This window comes from Anolis carolinensis, chromosome 4 (assembly GCF_035594765.1).
Source record: "Anolis carolinensis isolate JA03-04 chromosome 4, rAnoCar3.1.pri, whole genome shotgun sequence".
Taxonomy (NCBI): Eukaryota; Metazoa; Chordata; class Lepidosauria; order Squamata; family Dactyloidae; genus Anolis; species Anolis carolinensis.
This window is the reverse complement of record NC_085844.1, coordinates 123,046,061-123,067,080: the sequence shown is the minus strand read 5'-3', so window position 1 is coordinate 123,067,080 and position 21,020 is coordinate 123,046,061.

The following is a 21,020-nucleotide window of genomic DNA, read 5'->3' as shown; positions in this document are numbered from 1 at the left end:
TTATAATGTAATACTAATAATACCATATAATAATATTAATTATATATTATATATTACATGTAATATTACTAATAATATTACAGTATAGTGCAGGGGTCCCCAAACTAAGGCCCAGGGGCCGGATGCGGCCCTCCGAGGTCATTTACCTGGCCCCCGCCCTCAGTTTTATAATATCATATATTGTATATACATATAATATTGATCATAATATTATAATGTAATACAATATAACACTAATAATAATACCATATAATAATATAGATTATATATTCTATATTACATATAATATTACTAATAATATTACAGTATAGTGGTATAGTTCAATATAGTAATATATAATGCTAATATTGTGCTATGCTAATAATATAATATATTGTATGTACATATAATTTGTAAGCTATTCTGAGTCCCCTTTAGGGTGAGAAGGGTGTGATACAAATGTAGTAAATAAATGCAGTAAATAAATAAATAATAAATTTTAGACTTAGGCTCGCCCAAAGTCTGAAATGACTTGAAGGCACACAACAACAACAACAACAACCCTAATTAACTTGACTATCTCATTGGCCAGAAGCAGGACCACACTTCCCATTGAAATCCTGATAAATGTATGTTGGTTAAAATTGTTTTTATTTTTAAATATTGTATTCTTTCGTTGTTGTTGTTGTTTTTGCACTACAAATAAGACATATGCAGTGTGCATTGGAATTTGTTTGTATTTTTTTTTTCAAATGATAATCCGGCCCCTCAACAGTCAGAAGGATTGTGGACCGGCCCTCGGCTTAAAAAGTTTGAGGACCCCTGGCATAGACCAACTAAGGCTGGCCTCTAGGGGTTTTTATGCTCCACCCAAAACTAATACAAGGGGAGGTATCTATACTATATCTATACTATTGGGAAAACCTATAAACAGGGGGAAATAAAGCAAAGGAAAGGAAAAGGCAGAGCCAAGACTTCACACCAATCAAGGTGCAAATATATCTTGTTTTCTTCTTATTTCTAAGCTATTCATCCCTAACACAACTTTTCCTTTGGAATATTACAAAGAGTTATAATCGCATACATGAAAGCAATGCTTCTTGTTAATGTTCAGAGCTTCACTTTGTCACAGATCTTGAACAATTGCCTTTTTGGACCACAATATTTTCAACCAACCTGGCCAGGCAAGCCTGTAACCCAGTGGTTTCCAACCTTTGGGCCTCTAGGTGTTTTGGATTTCAGCTCCCAGAAATCCCAGCCCGCTTACCATCTGCTAGAAACTGTGGGAGCTGAAGTCCAAAACACGTGGAGGCCCAAAGGTTGGGAACCACTGCTGTAGCCAAATAAGTTCTTACAAGGATGATGATGCTTGAAACTGTCAGTCTTTAGTATGATGGAAGTCTGTCACATTGTCCCGTTAGGTTATGGAAGTCCTCCCTGTTTTCTTTTTTAATTTGAAACTAAGCTCTTCAACCTGGGTCACAATTAAATTACAGCAAATGTTGAGTCATCTGCCATGATTTCCCTGTGAAATATGGTGTCTCCCTTTGATTCTAGAGAGCCTCTTACTTGCAATTTTGATTTGAAACTGGACCCTGCAAATTGGACAATTGCCAAAACCGGTGTGTCAAATTTTAAATCATCCAGCACAAAAGCTTAATGAAAAATCTTTCTTTTTTATTATCATAGATCACAAAGGCACACACCTACGTGCCAGCCAGACTTCACTAGAAAAAATGTTTTGCGTATGGGCAATACAGAATAAAGTATGTTTACAAGCTTTCAGGCAGAGGAGCTGGAAAGGAGATGCTAGAACATCTTTTCCTTCCAATTGGGCTCTTAAGGATTAAAGGTAAAGGTAAAGGTTTACCCTGACGTTAAGTCCAGTTGTGTCCGACTCTGGGGGTTGGTGCTCATCTCCATTTCTAAGCCGAAGCACTGGTGTTGTCCGTAGACACCTCCAAGGTCATGTGGCCGGCATGACTGCATGGAGCACCGCTGCCTTCCCTCCAGAGCGGTACCAATTGATCTACTCACATTTCCATGTTTTCGAACTGCTAGGTTGGCAGAAGTTGGGGCTAACAGTGGGAGCTCACCCCACTCCTCGGATTCGAACCAATAACCTTTCGGTCAGCAGCTCAGCGGTTTAACCCGCTGTGCCACTATCTAACAATAGAGTAGGTGAGAGTTAACTGTAGCTACATAGGACTTTCTTGTGGTCCCCGGAGTCCATTGCATAAAAATTGGGGTTTCCTCGCTCACCAACCCCCAAATGCCCTCTATATGGTATTAAATCATTTACATCACATTTATTTGCAGTCTTTCAACAAATTTAGGTCAGGCTTTCCCCACTAAAATATGAAGTGACAAGGAAGTGGATCCAGTCACTTTCTATTGACAAAATTGGTATACACTAGTATAGAACAGCAGTCAAGTATCTGGTAGTCAAATATCAAAAGGATGTTCTAGTACAGAACACATCATCCTTTTGAAAATTGACTATTATTTCCAACAGTTTTGGCCAGCTTGATATAGGATGAGGAATGATGGGAGTTACAGTCCAAACAGCATCTGGAATTCCACACTTTCCTCATCCTTACTATAAAGCAAGGATGGGTAAAGGTAAAGGTTTTCCCCTAACATTAAGTATAGGCGACTCCAACTCAGGGGGTTGGTGCTCATTTCCATTTCTAAGCCGAAGAGCAGGCGCTGTCCATAGACACCTCGAAGGTCATGTGGCCGCATGACTGCATGGAGTGCCATTACCTTCCCACCGGAGCGGTAGTTATTGATCTACTCACATGTTTTCAAACTGCTAGGTTGGCAGAAGCTGGGGCTGACAGCGGGAGCTCACCCCGCTCCTCGGATGTGAACCGCTGACCTTTCGGTCATGAAGTTCAGCAGCTCAGTGGTTTAATCCACTGTGCCACCGGGGGGTTCTCTTATGTCCTTACCTGGAGACAAACACTTGAGCCAAAATCATATTGGTAATCCAAACTGCAATAGGCCCATTGATTCATCATTCAGTATATGATTCTATTAGTCTAGTTCATAATTTCCAACAGTTCCTATTTGCCAAGGGCAGTCCCTATTAACCCTGTTTCACTCAATTTTTCAAATGCTTTAAAAATGTCCTAGTTTCTCTCTTTCCCGTCACTTCTGCCTTACTTCAATTGCTGCAGACTGGGCTCAAAGTTCAGAGTAATCTGTAGTCAACTCAGCATAGGGAAAAGAGAGCAGATGGGGTGTCAAGCCCTTTCCAGAATGCTAATTCAGAAACCACCTGTTACAGACTTTCCTAGCTAGGGAATTCTTTTTCATTTTTATTTATATATTTTTTGCATCTCTTTGATGTTGCTGGGCCACATCAATCGTATTTCCATTATTATCCATGAAGTGGTGAAGGGCACTCTACTCCTAGCAATGGCCTAGCAATTGGATTCAGACCATTGTTTGTGTTTTGGACAAGGTAGCTGCAACCACTGGCTGAGATACAAATTCAGCGTTCCTTTTGAAATATTTGCACTTGGATAAATATCCGAGGAATCTATAATGCTACTGGGATTTTTCTTTTTTTTTCTCTTTTTGGTAATAATTTTATTAGAGGTTTTCAAACTACTTATACATCGAAAGAGGGGGAACAATATTTATAGGAAAGTTTGGAAAAATAAGCGAAAAGCCAAAGAAAAATGAAAAAAATAAATAAAAAAGAAGAGAGCAAAAGGGAAAAAAAATTAAAAAATATATTAAAAAATTTGAACTTCCATTCAGCCCTTGTTCTTGTTCAAGTTTCTTTTAATCTGCTTCTTTTATTTCTCTCCCATTTACTTTAAAATAAAATCTTTTTGCCTATCTGTTCTTCAAGGATTGTACTTTAAATTCATATACTCTTTGAATACCGACCAGTCAGTCTTCTTTACACCCTTGCCAGTGTTTTTTTTCAAATAATATGTTAGCTGGTCCATATCTTTTATCTCCCATACTTTTTTTAACCAGTCTTCTCTGTCTGGTATCTTCTCCAACTTCCACATCTTTGCAAAGACCATCCTTGCTGCCGTTGACAGAAATATGATTAATTTTTCTTTATTAATATCCTGAAAAATGTCTTTGTCCAGAATGCCCAAAAGGTAAGTCTTTGGTTTCATTAAGTAGTTCATCTTTAAAATTTTCTGACTTTTGCCATGCACCATATTCCAGGATTCTCTTGCTTTGTTACAAGTCCACCAACAGTCGTAGAATGTGCCCTCCTTGATCTTACATTTCCAACATTTATCGTTGGCTTGTTTATACATTAGACTTAGTTTTTTGGGAGTCAAATACCATCTATGTATCATTTTCAAACAATTTTCTGTTAGATCCGTGGCATAAGTGAACTTCATTCTTCTTGTCCAAATCTCAGTCCATTCTGACAAAAAAAAATGACCTACCTATATTTTTGCCCAATTCACCATCGAATTCTTGACTACTTCCGTTTCCGTTTCCCATTCCAACAATTTATTATATAATTTTGTTATTAGTTTTCTTTCCGACTTTAGTATACTTTTAGTATACTACTGGGATTTTTCTAAGCTCCAGGGAAATATCTCACTAACTCTCCCATTGGGTTTCTATCAGAAGAGAAAGATGGGACCAAAAATATCAACTTAGTTTCACCTTTTGATTCTCCTCCTGCTATTATATGACCACAGTAACTGCAGAGTCAGTTGTATTAAGGATTAAACAACAGGTATGCCTGCAGTGTTCAGTCATTACAAGATAGAAGACTCAATGGTTTTCTGTCTTCTGTGCTTTGTGATCATTTGGACAAAGATCTCTCATGCATCTGCTTAGGCAGCACCTTGCTGCTAACTAAAGGTTGCTAGTTCCAACCCTGTGATATTGACTCAAATAATGCCTTCTTGTTCTGCACAGCACAGCATGCTTAATTTTATGGTTAGCAGTGTCTCTTTCATGCTTACTAGTGCTAAACAGTTCAGGGTTTATCCAACAATCATCTACAAAAGAAAGTCCCACTGATTTTACTAGAATTTGTTCCCAGGTATATGTTTTTAGGATTGTTGCCTTCCATGCCTAAGAGACTAAAGGTCTTCAGTATCATATTACAAGCTTTAATATAAGGCATTACTAAAACAGACTGCATCTTTTGGAAACAGCTTGAAAAGCAAAAAGTGTTGGAACATAAGAGTAACGTAGTGCTCTACTAGGATGACTGAGCCTCCTTTGGCTCAATGTGTTAAACACTTGTGCCTATACAAAGATTGATGGTTCGAATACAGGGAGCGGGGTGAGCTCCCTCCTGTCAGCTCTAGCTCCAAAAGCAGGGACTTGAGAGAGGCTTCCCACAAGATGGTAAAATATAAAAAAACATTCGGGCATCCCCTGGGCAATATCCTTGCAGGCAGCCAATTCTCTCACACCAGAAGCAACTTGCAGTTTCTCAAGTCGCTCCTGACATGGAAAAAAAATAAAAACTAGGATGACAACTTCACATTGAAATTGCGGGAGCCTCAGTCCCCCAAGAATTGCTCCAAGCCATACAATTTTATCTAGCATAAGCTCAGTAAAAGGGGGACAGGCACATCTCCTATAATCAATAAAAAACATTTTGCAAAAAAGAAACTATGTTTCCCTCAGAAAAGAAAAGGGTGTATTTTACAAAAGTTGTAAGCCATGTTTTGTTCCTTGTTCATAATATATAATCTACAGTATCATAAATGTTTTAATAATGGATCTGATCCAACAAATACAACTGTTCTGGAGGGTAACGTCTCAAGAATGCACAAAACTGTGTGTAACAGTTAACCCTTTTGAATCAATGACTTTTGGTCAAAGCATACCATAGAGTCATGCCGGAGGGACTAGGACACGCTTAGAGAAGACACATCTTTAGGCATTGCTAGGAGCCCCCAATGGCGCAGCAGGTTAACTGCTGAGCTGCTGAACTTGTTGTCAAAAGGACGGTAGTTCAAATCCCGGGAGCGGAATGAGTGCCTGCTGTTAGCCCCAGCTCCTGCCAACCTAGCGGTTCGAAAACATACAAATGTGAGTAGATCAAAAGTACCGCTCTGGCGGGAAGGTAACAGTGCTCCATGCAGTCATGCCGGCCACATGACCTTGGAGGTGTCTACGGACAATGCCGGCTCTTCGGCTTAGAAATGGAGATGAGCACCAACGCCCAGAGTCGGACACTTAACATCAGGGGAGACCTTTACCTTTACCTAAGCCATGAGCTTCACATATTTTTCAGGGCATGTACATTTATTTCAATGAGATATAGCTCATGCTTTTTTACTACTTCAGAAAATTCTTTGCCTGAAAAAGTAAAATATCAAGTGATGAGTCCAGTTAAAAGAGAATACTCATATCAACTGTTTCTGTTTAACCTTTACAAAGCAAAACATCACAAAAATACATCAATCACAGACAGCACAAGGCTTGAGAAAGTCTTGAAAAAACAACTTGCATTCTGTACTCTTTCAAGAAGGGTCAGAATTCAGGAATGGTGTTGTTGCATGTTGTGGGTTCAGGGTAATCTATTCTGGGCTCTTTTCCGAGTGAAAACTGAAATCTCTGCCTCCAGCTATCTGGGAATGGAAAAACCCGGGAGGATGAGTGTTTCGGGACATGAAAGGGAGAGATGGATTTTCAGTGCCTTTTCATCCTGCAAGACTTTGTTTCTTTTTGAAAGACGATAAAATTCCTAAGTGCAGTCTACATGAAGGCTTTTATCTTTTAGGCAGAACTGAACCAGCCATCAATAGCTGTAAATAATGTGCCTTCAAATGGAAATTAAAAATAACCTACTGTGCTTTGCACTGCACTGGCTTTTTAAGGAAACAGGACAACTTTTAGGAAAACAAATAGGTTGGCTAGTGGCAACATACGGGCTACAGTTCTTGTCCTATTTTGCTGCAGTGGTGCTGCTCATACTTATGGATTATGGGTCTCAGAACTATAGGATTAATCCCAGTATATTGGAGTGGAGATATGGAATTCATACAATTTACCTACATGTTGGCTCATCACTCAGCACCAGGTTTATTGATTCTGCATTTGTTGAAACTCATCAATACACTTCAGCCTACCTCTCCCTCTAATTTTAACCATTGGCACAAAACCAATTTTTGTGGCAAAACCCATACAGAACAAGATCTCTCAGAAAAGAGACCAGAATGTATTCCAAGCTAAATCTGGAATGTAATTGTTCCAGGAAATGACCAGTTCTTGCTCGGTGGCGCAAAGGGTTAATCCCTTGTTCCAGTAGGAATGCTGGCCAAAAGGTTGGTAGTTTGAATCCTGGGAGCAAGGTGAGCTCCCATCTGTCAGTTCCAGCTTTCCATGCGAGGACATGAGAGAAGCTTCCCACAGGATGGTAAAACATCTGGGCTTCCCCTTGGCAACGTCCTTGCAGACGGCCAATTCTCTCACATCAGAAGCGACTTGCAGTTTCTCAAGTCACTCCTGACATGAAAAACAAACCCAGCTCTTTAGTTAATTGATGTTGATCAGTGTCCTCGATCTATATTACATAACTTTATTTATGCAATAGGACCTTCACATTAATTGGAACTAGGAGTGCAGAACTCCTGAGAAAGTGGGGGAGAAATACACATTTAAAAGGATCCTCATTTTTATATTTGATCCTATAAGCTAAAAGAAAAGCTCCAACCAATCTATTAATATTAAACTCTGCCTAAGTGCATATTTACATCCTGCTAGAGGATGTGGTAGAAAGGCAGCATGGTAAAGTGGTTTAAATGTGAAATTTTGTGGTGCCAAGGTTTGAATCTCCGTTTAGTTAAGTGAAACCACTGCTGATCTTGGGCAAGTCACACACTTTCAGCCTTAGAAAAAAGGCAATGGCAAACTTCATCTGAATACATTTTGCTAAGAAAACCCAATGATAAGGTAAAGGTTTTCCCCTGACATTAATTCTAGTCGTGTCCATCTCTGGGGGGTGGTGCTCATCTCCATTTCTAAACCAAAGAGGCGGTATTGTCCGTAGACACCTCCAAGGTCATGTGGCCGGCATTACTTCATGGAGCGCCGTTCAACTTGCTAGGTTGGCAGAAGCTGGGGCTAACTGCGGGAGCTCACTCTGCCCCCCGGATTCTAACCGCCGATCTTTCGGTCAGCAAGTTCAGCAGCTCAGCGGTTTAACCCGCTGTGCCACCGGGGACTCCAAATGGTAGATCTGTAATAATACAGAGTTGACTTGAAGGCCCTTAAACACAAAAACAAGGACGTGGAGCTGATAATATTTCATGGATATTTTACTGCACTTCATTTATTATTATTTTATTTGTTTAAAACATTTATATTCTGCCCTTCTCACCCCGAAGGGGGCTCAGGGCGGAGCACAATATATGTATAGCAAACATTCAATGCCAGAACATAAAATAAACTATTAATATACATAAACATTAAAACTAATTATCTATATTGGCCAGACTCTGTTCTAAACACTAAGGCATTAATATTTCTTACTGCCTGTGTATACATAAAATGTTATTCAAAACTGGAATGGGAGAAGAAGCAGCTGAAAGGGTCTCCAACACAATTTCTGTGCTCATTACATCCATCAGTATCCCGTTGCCCAGTCCAGTCTGTAATACACATACAAATTCTAAAGCTTCTTACAGCTGAAAACTGGAAGACATGCAGCCAACCAACATCAGAGTGTAGTTAAGATGGCCGAAGATAATAACAGAAAGAATTGACATACTAGAAGAGAATGCATGGGTTTGCTTTTGCCCAACAACCTCTTCACATGGGGCATTTTTGCCCCATTTTGCCGCTTTTATGCACAGCAAGGACACGACGCATTGCAGGCCCCCCACACATATCTCCCAAAGTGGAGGGGAAGCACCAAAAGGTGCTTTCTCCTCCACTATGGGGAGGAAAGTGTAGTATGGGTAGCTCTAACTAAGCTACATGTACTTTCCTCCCCTTTTTGCTGTGTGATGGTAGAAAGGGTGGCAGGGCAAAGCACAATTCCGAGCGTTGCTGTCCTTTCTGCTATCTGATGATGTTTCCTGATGATGTTTCCTGATGATGTTTCCTGATGATGTTTCCTGTTCTTTCCATGTGGTGAGTGTAGGGATTTGTAAATGGGTTGACTGGAAAGACATGTGTCAGCAGCTGATTGGCTAAGCATGCCAGTAGCTAACATTCTGATTGGCTACTGTCTCTGGCTTGCTGCTGAGAGAAACGGTTTGAGCTGGCACCTTTACCTCCGAGAGCAAAGAGATAACAGCTAGGGAATTAATGGCTGTTGACTCTTTGAAGCCTGATAATTTCTAAGGCAATGAGGCATATTTAAAGACTGTTTTAAAAGGACTGTTTATTCTCTCTATTCTCTGTAAGAAGCCAAAGAGATTACTGTATATATTGTTGCTCTGTTTGAGCTATTGAACTGAAGTAAAGTTACTGTTACTTATTTCACAAACCTGAGTGGCACGTTATTACACTACAGGGTAAACTTTGGTTCAGAAGCTGTGGTAAAGCTTCTATTTATTTACATCTACAACATCCAACAATGAGGAGAGGAGGAAGGGTGTGCAGGGCGCCACAAGCCATCTCATGAGTTTTCCCTTTCGCTGGCAATTTTCAGCACAACGGCATGGCCCAAAATGGCTGTGTGAAGATGTCCCAAATCTATAGGGACGGGCAAGACCCCCCCACATCCTATCCTACCTGCTGAGTGCAGACTACTTTTGCATTTTGAACTCATTTTACAGCAATTGGAGTAAATTAAAATTGAAAGGGGAAGGTGGGAGGAGATAGAACCTGGAACATTTTTAAAGCTGCTCAAAATGCAGAGAATTTATTGGGACCATCCCTGCCAAATTGGGTCACTTGGAGGGTATATATATCTAGGCTTGAAAGCTATTAGCTAATCTCTAGCAGAGCAAACCCTAAGATGGATCAATGGTTGAATGGTGAGTCAACATCCCATTGGGATATCCCTTCGAATCAATCGGTTTACTCTAGTTGGTACTAACAATAGGATTTATGTCCTAGAATGCTAACAACAAGAAGAGCATTAGGGAAAGATCAAGTTGAGGCACCTTTTACCCATGATAACTCTTTCAGGAGTGAATTTCCCTTCCAAGGGGTCATTTCTGTCCTTTCCTGTTGTCTCACCCCCATCCTTATCTATGAGTAGTTTGCAAGTTGGATGCTTGGAACTCGGAGACTGCTTGTGCTTTCTCTGTACTGCAAAAATACATACAGTATACAAATTATGTCAGGGCTTTGTTGGAAGTGGATTATTTGAACACTAACAGGTGGGCAAAGCATTTGAAATCATTGAGACAGTGAGGAGTTTTCCTTGCCCTGGATTGCACCAGTTGTGTGTGTGTGTACATACATTCGTGTGTGTAAGTGGAGAATAATATACTGAATGCTGTTCTGCTTCTAAATTCTTAAAGAGACATCAAAGCCCTGGCCCAAAGTAAAAGATGGCAACACTTACATTTGCTTATACTTTGCAGCTGCCAGCAACTGAGTGATGAGCTAGGCAGACGGATTGATTCAGGGTATCCTTAAGCAGAAGATCCCGTTAGGTCAATAATAGGTCCACTGAAGTGGTTTGTCTTTTAAATTTGCTGTGGTATTCAATGCTAGATACAATTGTGGGGAGGGGAAGCAGAAGGGGGTCATCACATTTTCAAAACACTATGCAGTGCTGTTAACTGGTCACCCCATTCTCATCAAGATGAAAAGATCGAGTTACATTCCAGTGCGGTTTCTTTCAGGCTTGTAAAGCACAGCCTGACACGCACAAAACACACAGAAGCAAACAAATCCCTATCCTGTATCCATGGAATCTGCATACACGACGTAAGAATCTCCCCACACAAAAAAATACAAAAACCAAACCTTATTTTTTTTTCCATTTTATATAAGGGTTGTGGTGGCGTGTGAGTTAAACAGCTAAGCTGCAGAACTTGCTGACCGGAAGGTTGGCAGCTCGAATCTGCAGGATAGGGTGCGGTCCTGTTGTTGGCTCCAGCTTCTGCCAACCTAGCAGTTCTAAAATATGTAAATGTCAATAGATCAATAGGTACCGCTTTGGTGGGAAGGTAATGTCGCTCCATGTAGTCATGCTGACCACATGACCGTGGAGGTGTCTATGGATGATGCTGGCTCTTCGACTTAGAAATGGAGATGAGCACCACCCTCCAGAGTCGGACACGACTAGACTTAATGTCAAGGGAAAACCTTTACCTCGGGCTGTGGCGGAGGCTAGAGAGCAGCTGCAATGAATCACTGCAATGAATCACTCTTACCAGGAGGTCATGAGTTCGAGGCCTGCTCGGAGCCTATGTTTGTCTGTCTTTGTTCTATGTTAAAAGGCATTGAATGTTTGCCTATATGTGTAATGTGATCCGCCCTGAGTCCCCTTCGGGGTGAGAAGGCCGGAATATAAATGCTGTAAATAAATAAATAAATAAATACCATTACTTTATATAAGGGGTAGGTAAAGGTAAATGTTTTCATCTGACATTAAGTCTAATCATGGCCGACTAGGGATACCATTTTACTATACCATCCTATATTATAGGATTTTGGTATCCATGGGAAGGACTGGAACTAAACTTCAGCAGATACCAAGATCCCACTTTATAATTGTTTAAATGCATCAAGAGAATATTGGAAATAGCTAACAAATTCAGAAAGACTCGAAAATATCAAAACACAATGTGTTTTAGAGACACCATCAGTTGGAAATGACTGGAAAGCAGACAACAATAAGACTAGCAAATCAGAGGATTAAAAATTATGTCCAAAACTGTGAAACCATTGCAGATTTTCTGACAAATTGTTGGCAGTTTTAGCCAGTTGCACTTGGAAGAGACTGGTCAGAAGGAGCAGTTTTTATATCAATTGCATGGAGGTTTATAAAGGGAGAGCATGATGGGGTTTTTTCTTTTCCAATCTGCTCTATAACTGGTAGAACTTGCTAGATTTTTATTATTAAGAAGAAGCCCCTCCCCTTTTTTTCCATGTCAGGAGCAACTTGAGAAACTGCAAGTCATTTCTGGTGTGAGAGAATTTGCCCAGGGGATGCCCTGATGGTTTGATATTTTTACCATCCTTGTGGGAGTCTCCGCATGGAGCTGGAGCTGAGAGGGGGAGTTTATCCGCGCTCTCCCCGGGTGGGATTCGAACCTTCAGGTCAGCAACCCAACCTTCAAGTCAGCAGCCCTACCAGCAAAAGGGCTTAATCCACTGCACCACCGGGGACTCCAAGGAGAAGCCCCTGCAAATAGGCAAATATTCAAGGACAAGGCTTTCCTTATTAGTCCAACAAATGCCCATTGGAGCAACCAGAGAGATAATCTTAACAGTTTACATACTCTCCAACAGCCCTGTTTGATATGGATAGTCTTAATTAATCTCTTATCGTTCCACTTTTTAGCAGCTTTTAAAACATCCCAACTTATCCCTCTTCTTCCCACTTTCTCCTTTGTTTACATCTTATTTCTGTTGCTGCTAACTGAGTTTTTAAATGCAAAAGTAGTTGAATTTCATATAGATACATTTAAGAGCACCATCACATCACACTGTTATAGTGCTATTATTCCACTTTAATTGCCATGGTGAAACCCTATAGAATCCTGAGATTTGCAGTTTAGGGAAGCGCATTTACAGTTTTTAGCTATAGAACTCTTAGGCCTCACTAAACTATGTACAAAACTCCCAGAATTTCACAGGACATATCACACTGCACTGTTACAGTGTAGTGTGATATGTTCCCTAAGTTATCTGTGGTTTTGTGTGAGTATAGCTAACTCCCTTTGTATTTGATAATAAGATCATTACGGGACAATACTGGTGGACAAACCCAAGAAAAGCAGCATGTTTTGTGGATTTTAACTGTCCCCCTCTAGAAGTTTTTCCATTGAAGTCATTACCAAACACATGCCTCTTTTATTACAATGTAAACCGCTTCACAAGAGTTAGAGCTGTGGGATGGCTTACTTCTCAGATCATACTAAAAATAGTATTTCTTTAGATCACCATTAAAAAAAAACCTTTTCCCCACTTCACCACAGTGGCTCTTTAGAAGCCTTTGAAAGACTTTGTTTGAACAATGACTAAATCGGGTGCTCTTATGAACCATATGTGGGTTGCTAGTAGTGAGAGGAACCATACCTCCATTGTTTGTCAATAGAAAGTAATACCAAAGTAAGTGGACATCTTCCAAGCCCCTCCCATGGCTGATGACCTATTGCCTGCCATGATCCTTGCCATTGGCTAGGATGGCAACTGCAGAGTCCGAGGTCTCCACTTCTGTTCTAGAATGTTGTTTTTAAGATATTAGACACAAGAGCTCGAATCTTGTATCATCATTGCAACTACAACTATGGAGGTATAATTGCACCATAATGGTAGTTCCAACTGACGATGATGATGTGTCCAACAACTATCTTCACAGTCTGGTAGTATCCCAACCAAACTATTTGAGACTCTGGAGACTTTCTTGTTTGTAGGTGCATTGAGAATAAAAAGATGGAGAGACCCTTGCCACAACTGCATCTACATGGTAGAATGAATGTAGTCTGAGGGCCATTCCACACAGCCATATAACTCAGAATATCAAGGCAGAATAACCCACAATATCTGCTTTGAACTGGGTTATCTGAGTCCAGACTTCCATATATCCCAGTTCAAAGCAGATAATGTGGGGTTTGATTCAAATGTGGGGAAGGGGCTTGACACCGCTTAGAACTTCAATCGCTCAGTAATAATAATAATAGCCTGCACTTTCTGTGGGCACTGTCTACAGTGGCGGGCTGTGGTGCAGGCTGGTTAGCAGCCAGCTGCAACAAATCACTCTGACCAAGAGGTCATGAGTTCGAGGCCAGCCTGTGCCTGCGTTTGTCCCTGTCTCTGTTCTATGTTATGGCATTGAATGTTTGCCTTATATGTGCAATGTGATCCGCCCTGTGTCCCCTTCGGGATGAGAAGGGCGGAATATAAATACTGTAAATAAATAAATAAATAAATAATACATGTCCTACCGGGAGAACAGCGAGACAGCCAGCACCCCCCCCAAACCCCTAAAACCCCTTTTAAAAATAAAAGAACTTACCTGGCCTCCATTAGCGTGGTACTGGAGTGATTTTCTTCCTCCCTCCCTCCCCCTTTCTCCTGGCACATCATCCCTACACACCAGGAGAGTTCTGGCACCATGCTAATGGAGGCTGGGTAAGTTCTTCTATTTTTAAAAGTGGTTTTGGGGAGGTTTTGGGAGTGAGTTAGAGCCCTCTCACGTTTCCTGGGTGTAATTCAACCTAGAAAACGTGAAACAGCTATGCGGATGGCCCCTTCTGGATGCCCTTTCAAAGTGGTTTCTGCTGGATGTCAACCATAAAGTCATGCTGGAAGACTAAAAAAATTAGAGTTCTGTTCTCTCAAGTAAAATTTCTTTATTGAAGATTTTCACTTTGGAGGGGTGGGGGTGGGTGGGTCCTGTGCCCCTAACCCCAGCAAGTGTGGAGGGTTGGCTGCATTTTCATATGATTTGGAATGTCACAGCTCATTCCATTCTAAATTAATTGTATACAGCATAACCATGGGGAATACAATCTAAGACCCCATAGATACCTGAAACTACAGATAATAGTGAATGGAATATTTTCAGTATGCCTGGGCAGTTTCTCAAGTTGCTCCTGACATGGAAAAAAAAAAAAAGCTATACCTGAGCTAGAAGCATAGAATCGCATGGGAAGACTTAGGCTACAAACACTGCTGAGGGGAATATTTTTCAGAGTGGGAAGTGAAATCATGGATATTCAATCCATGCATAAGGAGGTTGTGGATCTAGCATGCTCTTATCTTCTATGAGCAGAGTTCTGCTTATTGTGGCACGGGTCATTCCATCCTTTGCCTTGTATTGGTGCCTCTGTCACAGAGTCAGCCCTGCAGTTAAACTGATGGAAGCAGCTGCCCCAGGAAGAACAAAAAAGAAGATGATGATGGATGCAGATAGTTGGGTCTGGAGGAGTAGGAAGAAGGACATACAGTCAAATCTGTACTTGCAATGTGGCCTCTTCTCCCTGCATGCATGCTATGCTAAGCAGCAGCAGAACTATTACTTCTACTAGTGTTAAAGTAAGATTAGAGGGAAGAGTCATCTTGTTCCAAGGGGCCGTTCACACTACACAATTAAAGCACTATGACTCCACTTCAACTGCCATAGCAACACCAGATGGAATCCAGGCACTTGCTGTTCAGGGAGGGGTACTTAAAATTCTCAGACAGAGAAAATATCAGGCTATAAAAATACCAGATGTTATTATGGAGGTGATGTGAAATCAGAGCACAAAGCAGGCAAGCTGTGGCCCTCCAGATGACTCCAACTCCCACACAACTAATGGATAGCGACTGTTGAGGATATAGGTAAACAAATCTTGAAGGGCTATTGGTAGCCTAAATCAAATTGCTAATCTCTACTAAGGTAAACCCATTGAGTCAATGCTTTTGACACAAAATAAAAAAAAATTGAGTCAATTGCACATGTTACCATTCATAAATTGATTTTAAGGTTAACTTTAGCTGGGTTTGGCCACTGGATTCAGGTCTTTGCCATTTGCCTGGACTAACCAAGTATTTTGGATCAACTTCGATTAGGAAAAAAATGGATGGGTGGATCTTCCAGAAGGGCATGGGATTCATGAAATTATAATAGGAAATGGCAAAGAAGCATAGTTCTTTGATCCTGACTACAAGCAAAAGTATTTGAGACTGAGGCCTCAAGCCACATTTCCAGTCTCTGTTTTGTACCTGGCCCTTTTTGTGCCTTGCAGCACCTTGTTTTTAAAGGAAGATTGTGTTCTAAATCACTGCTTCCTAAGTGAACTGGCAGTTTTTCCTACCAGTGTGCCAGGGACCATTTCTATATTTGTCCCTTTCAGCTACAATTGTTTCTTTCTTTCCTGGAAACTCTCCTAATGGCTTGTGGAATGGCATTGGTGCACAGACCACAAATTTGAGAAGCATCGCCCTAAATAACCAAAGGGCTTGGAAGTGATGTAAGCCAGATTTGTTGTTGTTGTGTGTCTTCAAGTCATTTCTTAAGATGAATCTCAAAGCCCGTGTAGTGTAGTGGTTTAAGCATTGGACTACTACTCTGGAGGTCATGGTTGGAATCCACACTAGGCCATAAAATTGTCAGGCTGACCTTGAGCAAGTCACACTCTCTCGGCCTCAGAGGAAGGAAACCCTCTTCTGGACACATTGCCAAGAAAATCCTGCAGCAGAGTCACATTAGTGTCACCATACGTTAGATACACATTGAATGAGCACAGCAACAAGATGAACCTATCACAAGATTTTCATGGCATAAGTTACAAGGGAGGATGAGTTACCACTGCTGTCATCTATGGCTGAGAGAATGTGACTTACCCAGCGGCTTTTATGGCCCAAGGGAGTGGAGCCCCCGGTGGCGCAATGGGTTAAACTCTTGTGCCGGCAGTACTGCTGACCGACAGGCTGGCGGTTTGAGCAGGTGAGCTCCCTCTGTCAGCTCCAGCTCCCCATGCGGGAACATGGGAGAAGCCTTCCACAAGCATAGTAAACCATCAAATATCTGGGCATCCCCTAGTAACGTCCTTGCAAACAGCCAATTCTCTCACACCAGAAGCGACTTGCAGTTTCTCAAGTCGCTCCTGACACAGAAATAAAAATGGCCCAAGGGTTGAAATCCTAGTTTCCCAGAGCCCTAGTCCAAGACCCAAACTACCACACGTCACTGGCTCTCACAGGCCAGAGTAAAAAGTACTTAAATAAGTAACGGTAGACAACGAAGTTCAAACTTTAGTAGCTAAAGGTTTCCCCTGACTGACTCTGGGGGTTGGTGCTCATCTCCATTTCTAAGCCGAAGAGCCGGCGTTGTCCATAGACACCTCCAAAGTCATGTGGCCGGCATGACTGCTTGGAGCGCCGTTACCTTCCCACTGGAGCGGTACCTATTGATCTACTCACATTTGCATGTTTCCGAACTGCTAGGTTGGCAGAAGCTGGGGCTAACAGTGGGCGTTCACTCCGCTCCCCGTATTCGAAACTGCGACCTTTTGGTCAGCAAGTTCAGCAGCTCAGCGCTTTAACACACTGCGCCAACTTTGGGTCCCTGCAAAATGTTCCCTACCTTTGTTTGCTGGCCAGAACTGAGGTATGGTACACATATTATCCATATTCTTGTGTTTAAATAAATAGGCTCAGCAAAAAGTCAAGAACTTTTTAGAGCTGCTAGCAAAAAAATCTCTAAACCTGGTTAAAAGATGCCACCTTGTGGTGAACCATCAAATACAAAACAGAGCTGTCTTGTGTTGTCGAAGGCTTTCATGGCCAGAATCACAGGGCTGTTGTGTGTTTTCCGGGCTGTATGGCCATGTTCCAGAAGCATTCTGTCCTGACCTTTCACCCACATCTATGGCATGCATTCGCACAACCTCTGAGGATGCCTGCTATAGATGTAGGCAAAATGTAAGGAGAGAATGCTTCTGGAACATGGCCATACAGCCCGGAAAACACACAACAACCCAGAGCTATCTTGGCTGTAATGATTTTGTTAACATGATCACATGGAAGGAGAAACTAGGAAGGAACCAATCTGCCAAGGTTCTCCTCTTCAAATTTCTCATCTGGCTTGGAAGGTTTATCTACACCCACTTTAGATTTTTCACTTTATATGCATATCAATTGCTAGTTGAAGTTTCTTGATAATTGTCTCAAAAAGACAGGCAACTGGTTATAACAGGGAAATATCTGGACACAATTTAACCTTGGCTTTGTGCCAAATCTTTTAAAAGTCCTGCTGCAAAATGATGGTGTTGATGTCTTAGTGGATCATCTTTGTCTTTGGCCCAGAAATCATATATTAGGGAAGCATTGAAAACCGCACTCTCTTTCTTCTGAATATTATATTCCTTTTGTTCCAAGAACTGTACATGGACAGGTGTGATGCTAAACAGAACAATATCTAGACATCCTCTTCCTCCTCTTCTAGGTCTTATTAGCATATTTTTATTTGTAGGTAATGAGAGTCAAGTCACATATTTCTTTCATATATGTATATCTTGTTTCACATATGCTCTTAATTCATTAAAAGAAAAGTGAGATAAATATATTATAGGACTCCATGCCTTTCTCGTTTTTTCTCCTCGTCACATCATTGCTATAAGGACAATGAATAATCAAAATAGAGTTATGATCTGCATAACTGCAGAATCCATATCTGCCTTTTCACTTCTCTGTACTTAAGGGAAAATGGACTCTCTAGGAATTTGTTAGGTCCTCTAGCACAATTATTTGGTATCTTTTCCTTAGAAGTTACCATAGACTCACACTGGAGATGCCACATTGGAGCCACAGTGGCGCAATGGGTTAAACCCTTGTGCCATCTGAACTGCTGACCTGAAGGCTGGGTTGCTGACCTGAAAGTTGCTGGTTTAAATCTGCAAGACGGGGTGAGCTCCCATCTGTCAGCTCTAGTTTACAGGGACATAAGAAGCCTCCCAGCAAGATAACACATCCTGGCCTCCCTGGGCAAAGTCTCTGTAGACAGCCAAGTCTCTCACACTAGAAGCAACTTGCAGTATGTTCTCATCACTTCTAACACAATTAAAAAAAATTAGAGAACCTAGCAAATTCAAAAAGAGGGTATGTTTCTAATAATCTCTAGATCCTCTAGTGCAGCTCTAGAGTCTGCTTGGACCAGAAGTCTGATAACTGAATGGCACTCAGTCATATCTATGATTTCCGATAACTGCGGTCTGGCTAGGATTGTATCCCCCACAGAAATAGGGTTCTTACTGTACTAAGGGATTATAGCTGTTATGTGCATTCAAGTTGTTTCTAAAGACAATACTATCACAGGGCTTTCTAAGTAAATGAGGTAGCATTCTCCATAGCCCATCTCAATTCTACACCAAATAAATTCAAGTTGTGCAGCACACCAACAGACAAAATGCAAGCAGCATAACCTACATAAACTAATTCAGCACGTCTCACATAGGCACAGCCTATATTTCATTGGACTGAATAGAAATTTAGTCATACTTAAGAGGAGAAGTTGGTCAGTCAATGTGGGATGATCACTTTGACTTAGGATTAGTCAGACCTATAAAATCAACAAGAACTTGGTGAATCAACACTTAAGCAAGTTCCACAGAATAATTCTTTCAGCATTAACTCTACAATGTAGATGCAACCTTAGAAGATCTGTGGAAGAGAGGAAATTTTAATATCATAATACAAAGGATTCTGTAACTGGAGACTTTCATTACATGCTCTAAACTTTGGAACTAGGTATGATATAAATCAGTGGCTTCCAACCTGTGGTCCATGGATCACGAGTGGTCCACAAGAACTAAAATCTGGTCCATGGCCTCACCATTACTACTACAAATAACACAGCCCAAACCAAAATAGTTATTGGTGTCTTCATTTTTAGGCCTGCTCCTGGGATTATTTGGGGTGCCGATTCAAAAAAATTGCATTGGATAGGCCACACCAGATCCAGATTATTAAATATGGTTTTCTGCGGGCAAGCAGATGGTGACTACTGGATGGCATATATTCTGTATCAGAAACTACAGTTGGCATATCCAATGCAATTTTCTGAATCAGCACCCCGAATAACCAAACCAAATGTAAAGTTGACCAAAAACTGATTCGTAACCCTTTTGGTACTAATGTTGGAGAGTGATCCCTAGTCAAAAAAAGGTTGGGAACTGCTGATATAAACGAATAAGCAAATAAACCAATTCACCATTGCAACAGGTACAAAAACATGTGGGCATCTGTATCAAGTTGTGTTATTTACATATTTATTTGTCAAGTTATTAGTGGAGTCAGTTTAAATAAATAAAGAGAGAAAACAATAGTCCACATGATAGATACAGAAAACTCAGAAGCATTTGGTAGAGGGTTGTTTTTTTTTTTTTTTAGAAAAAACCCAGTGAACACAGATGAAGAATAGAAATCTCATTTGTTACAGCTGCCGTGTACATATCATGATGAACATGTCTGGAACATACTATGATGCAAGTCAGCTCACTGCGTGGTGCAACATAAGCAGCAAGCTACCCATTGCCTGTGATACAGTGTAGCACGGCATTTCCTACAAAGCAGGGCTTGGGATCTTCTGGCCCTACTGATGTTGGGACTCCAATAGCCATGAGAAAGAGTCCAAGGTGATGGGAACTGCAGTCCAACAGCATCTGGAGGGTGACAACTCCTCCAGAGTTGCTATAAGTGCTTTCAGTAACAGTGATATATAAATGAATTGATGTTACAGACAGTGTAATTCATCTGAGCAACCAGCCCAATGCTTCCACAATTCTGTTGGCTATATTGCAGCACTGATAACAGGAGTATTTTGCCAGAAAATGGATCTAAAATGAGATCTTCAAAGAAAACGTAATAGTAGTGCCCATTTCTTTTCATTGCAATCGACCTCTCATCTTCAATGAGGTTATGTGCTTGTTTGAGTATCTTTAGCACCTTTTGACATTTAATTTTTTACAAAATGTCCAAAAGTTCACTCCAGTCTTCCAGCTGGGTCTATATCTACACGTAAAACTATTCAGTCTCATCAACACTGAAATGGCTGCAATATTAAACAGAAAAAAACATAGCGACAAAAATAAAAAACACACACACAGCTGTCTACCCGTATCTAGATATATAAATCCATGGTTCAAAATCTGGAGAAGTCCTTGGTAACAGCTTCAAGTTGTTGCAACCTCCACCCACACATAAAAAGATTACCACGTGGTTTACATGACATCAGGATCCAAGAGTCATTTCATATAAGGATAGGAAAATTACTACATGAAACATCACACAACCAACATGTGTACTAACTGTATAAAATGTCTTTCACACTTGGTGCTAGGTGGGACACATGTGGTGTCAGTATTAGAAGTGATCTGTTCTAGAGTTTTATAAACACAGGTGGCATTTAAAAAAGTAAAATCTCAGAAACATCATAAAGAATTCATTAGATGAATTCTGTATGAGAT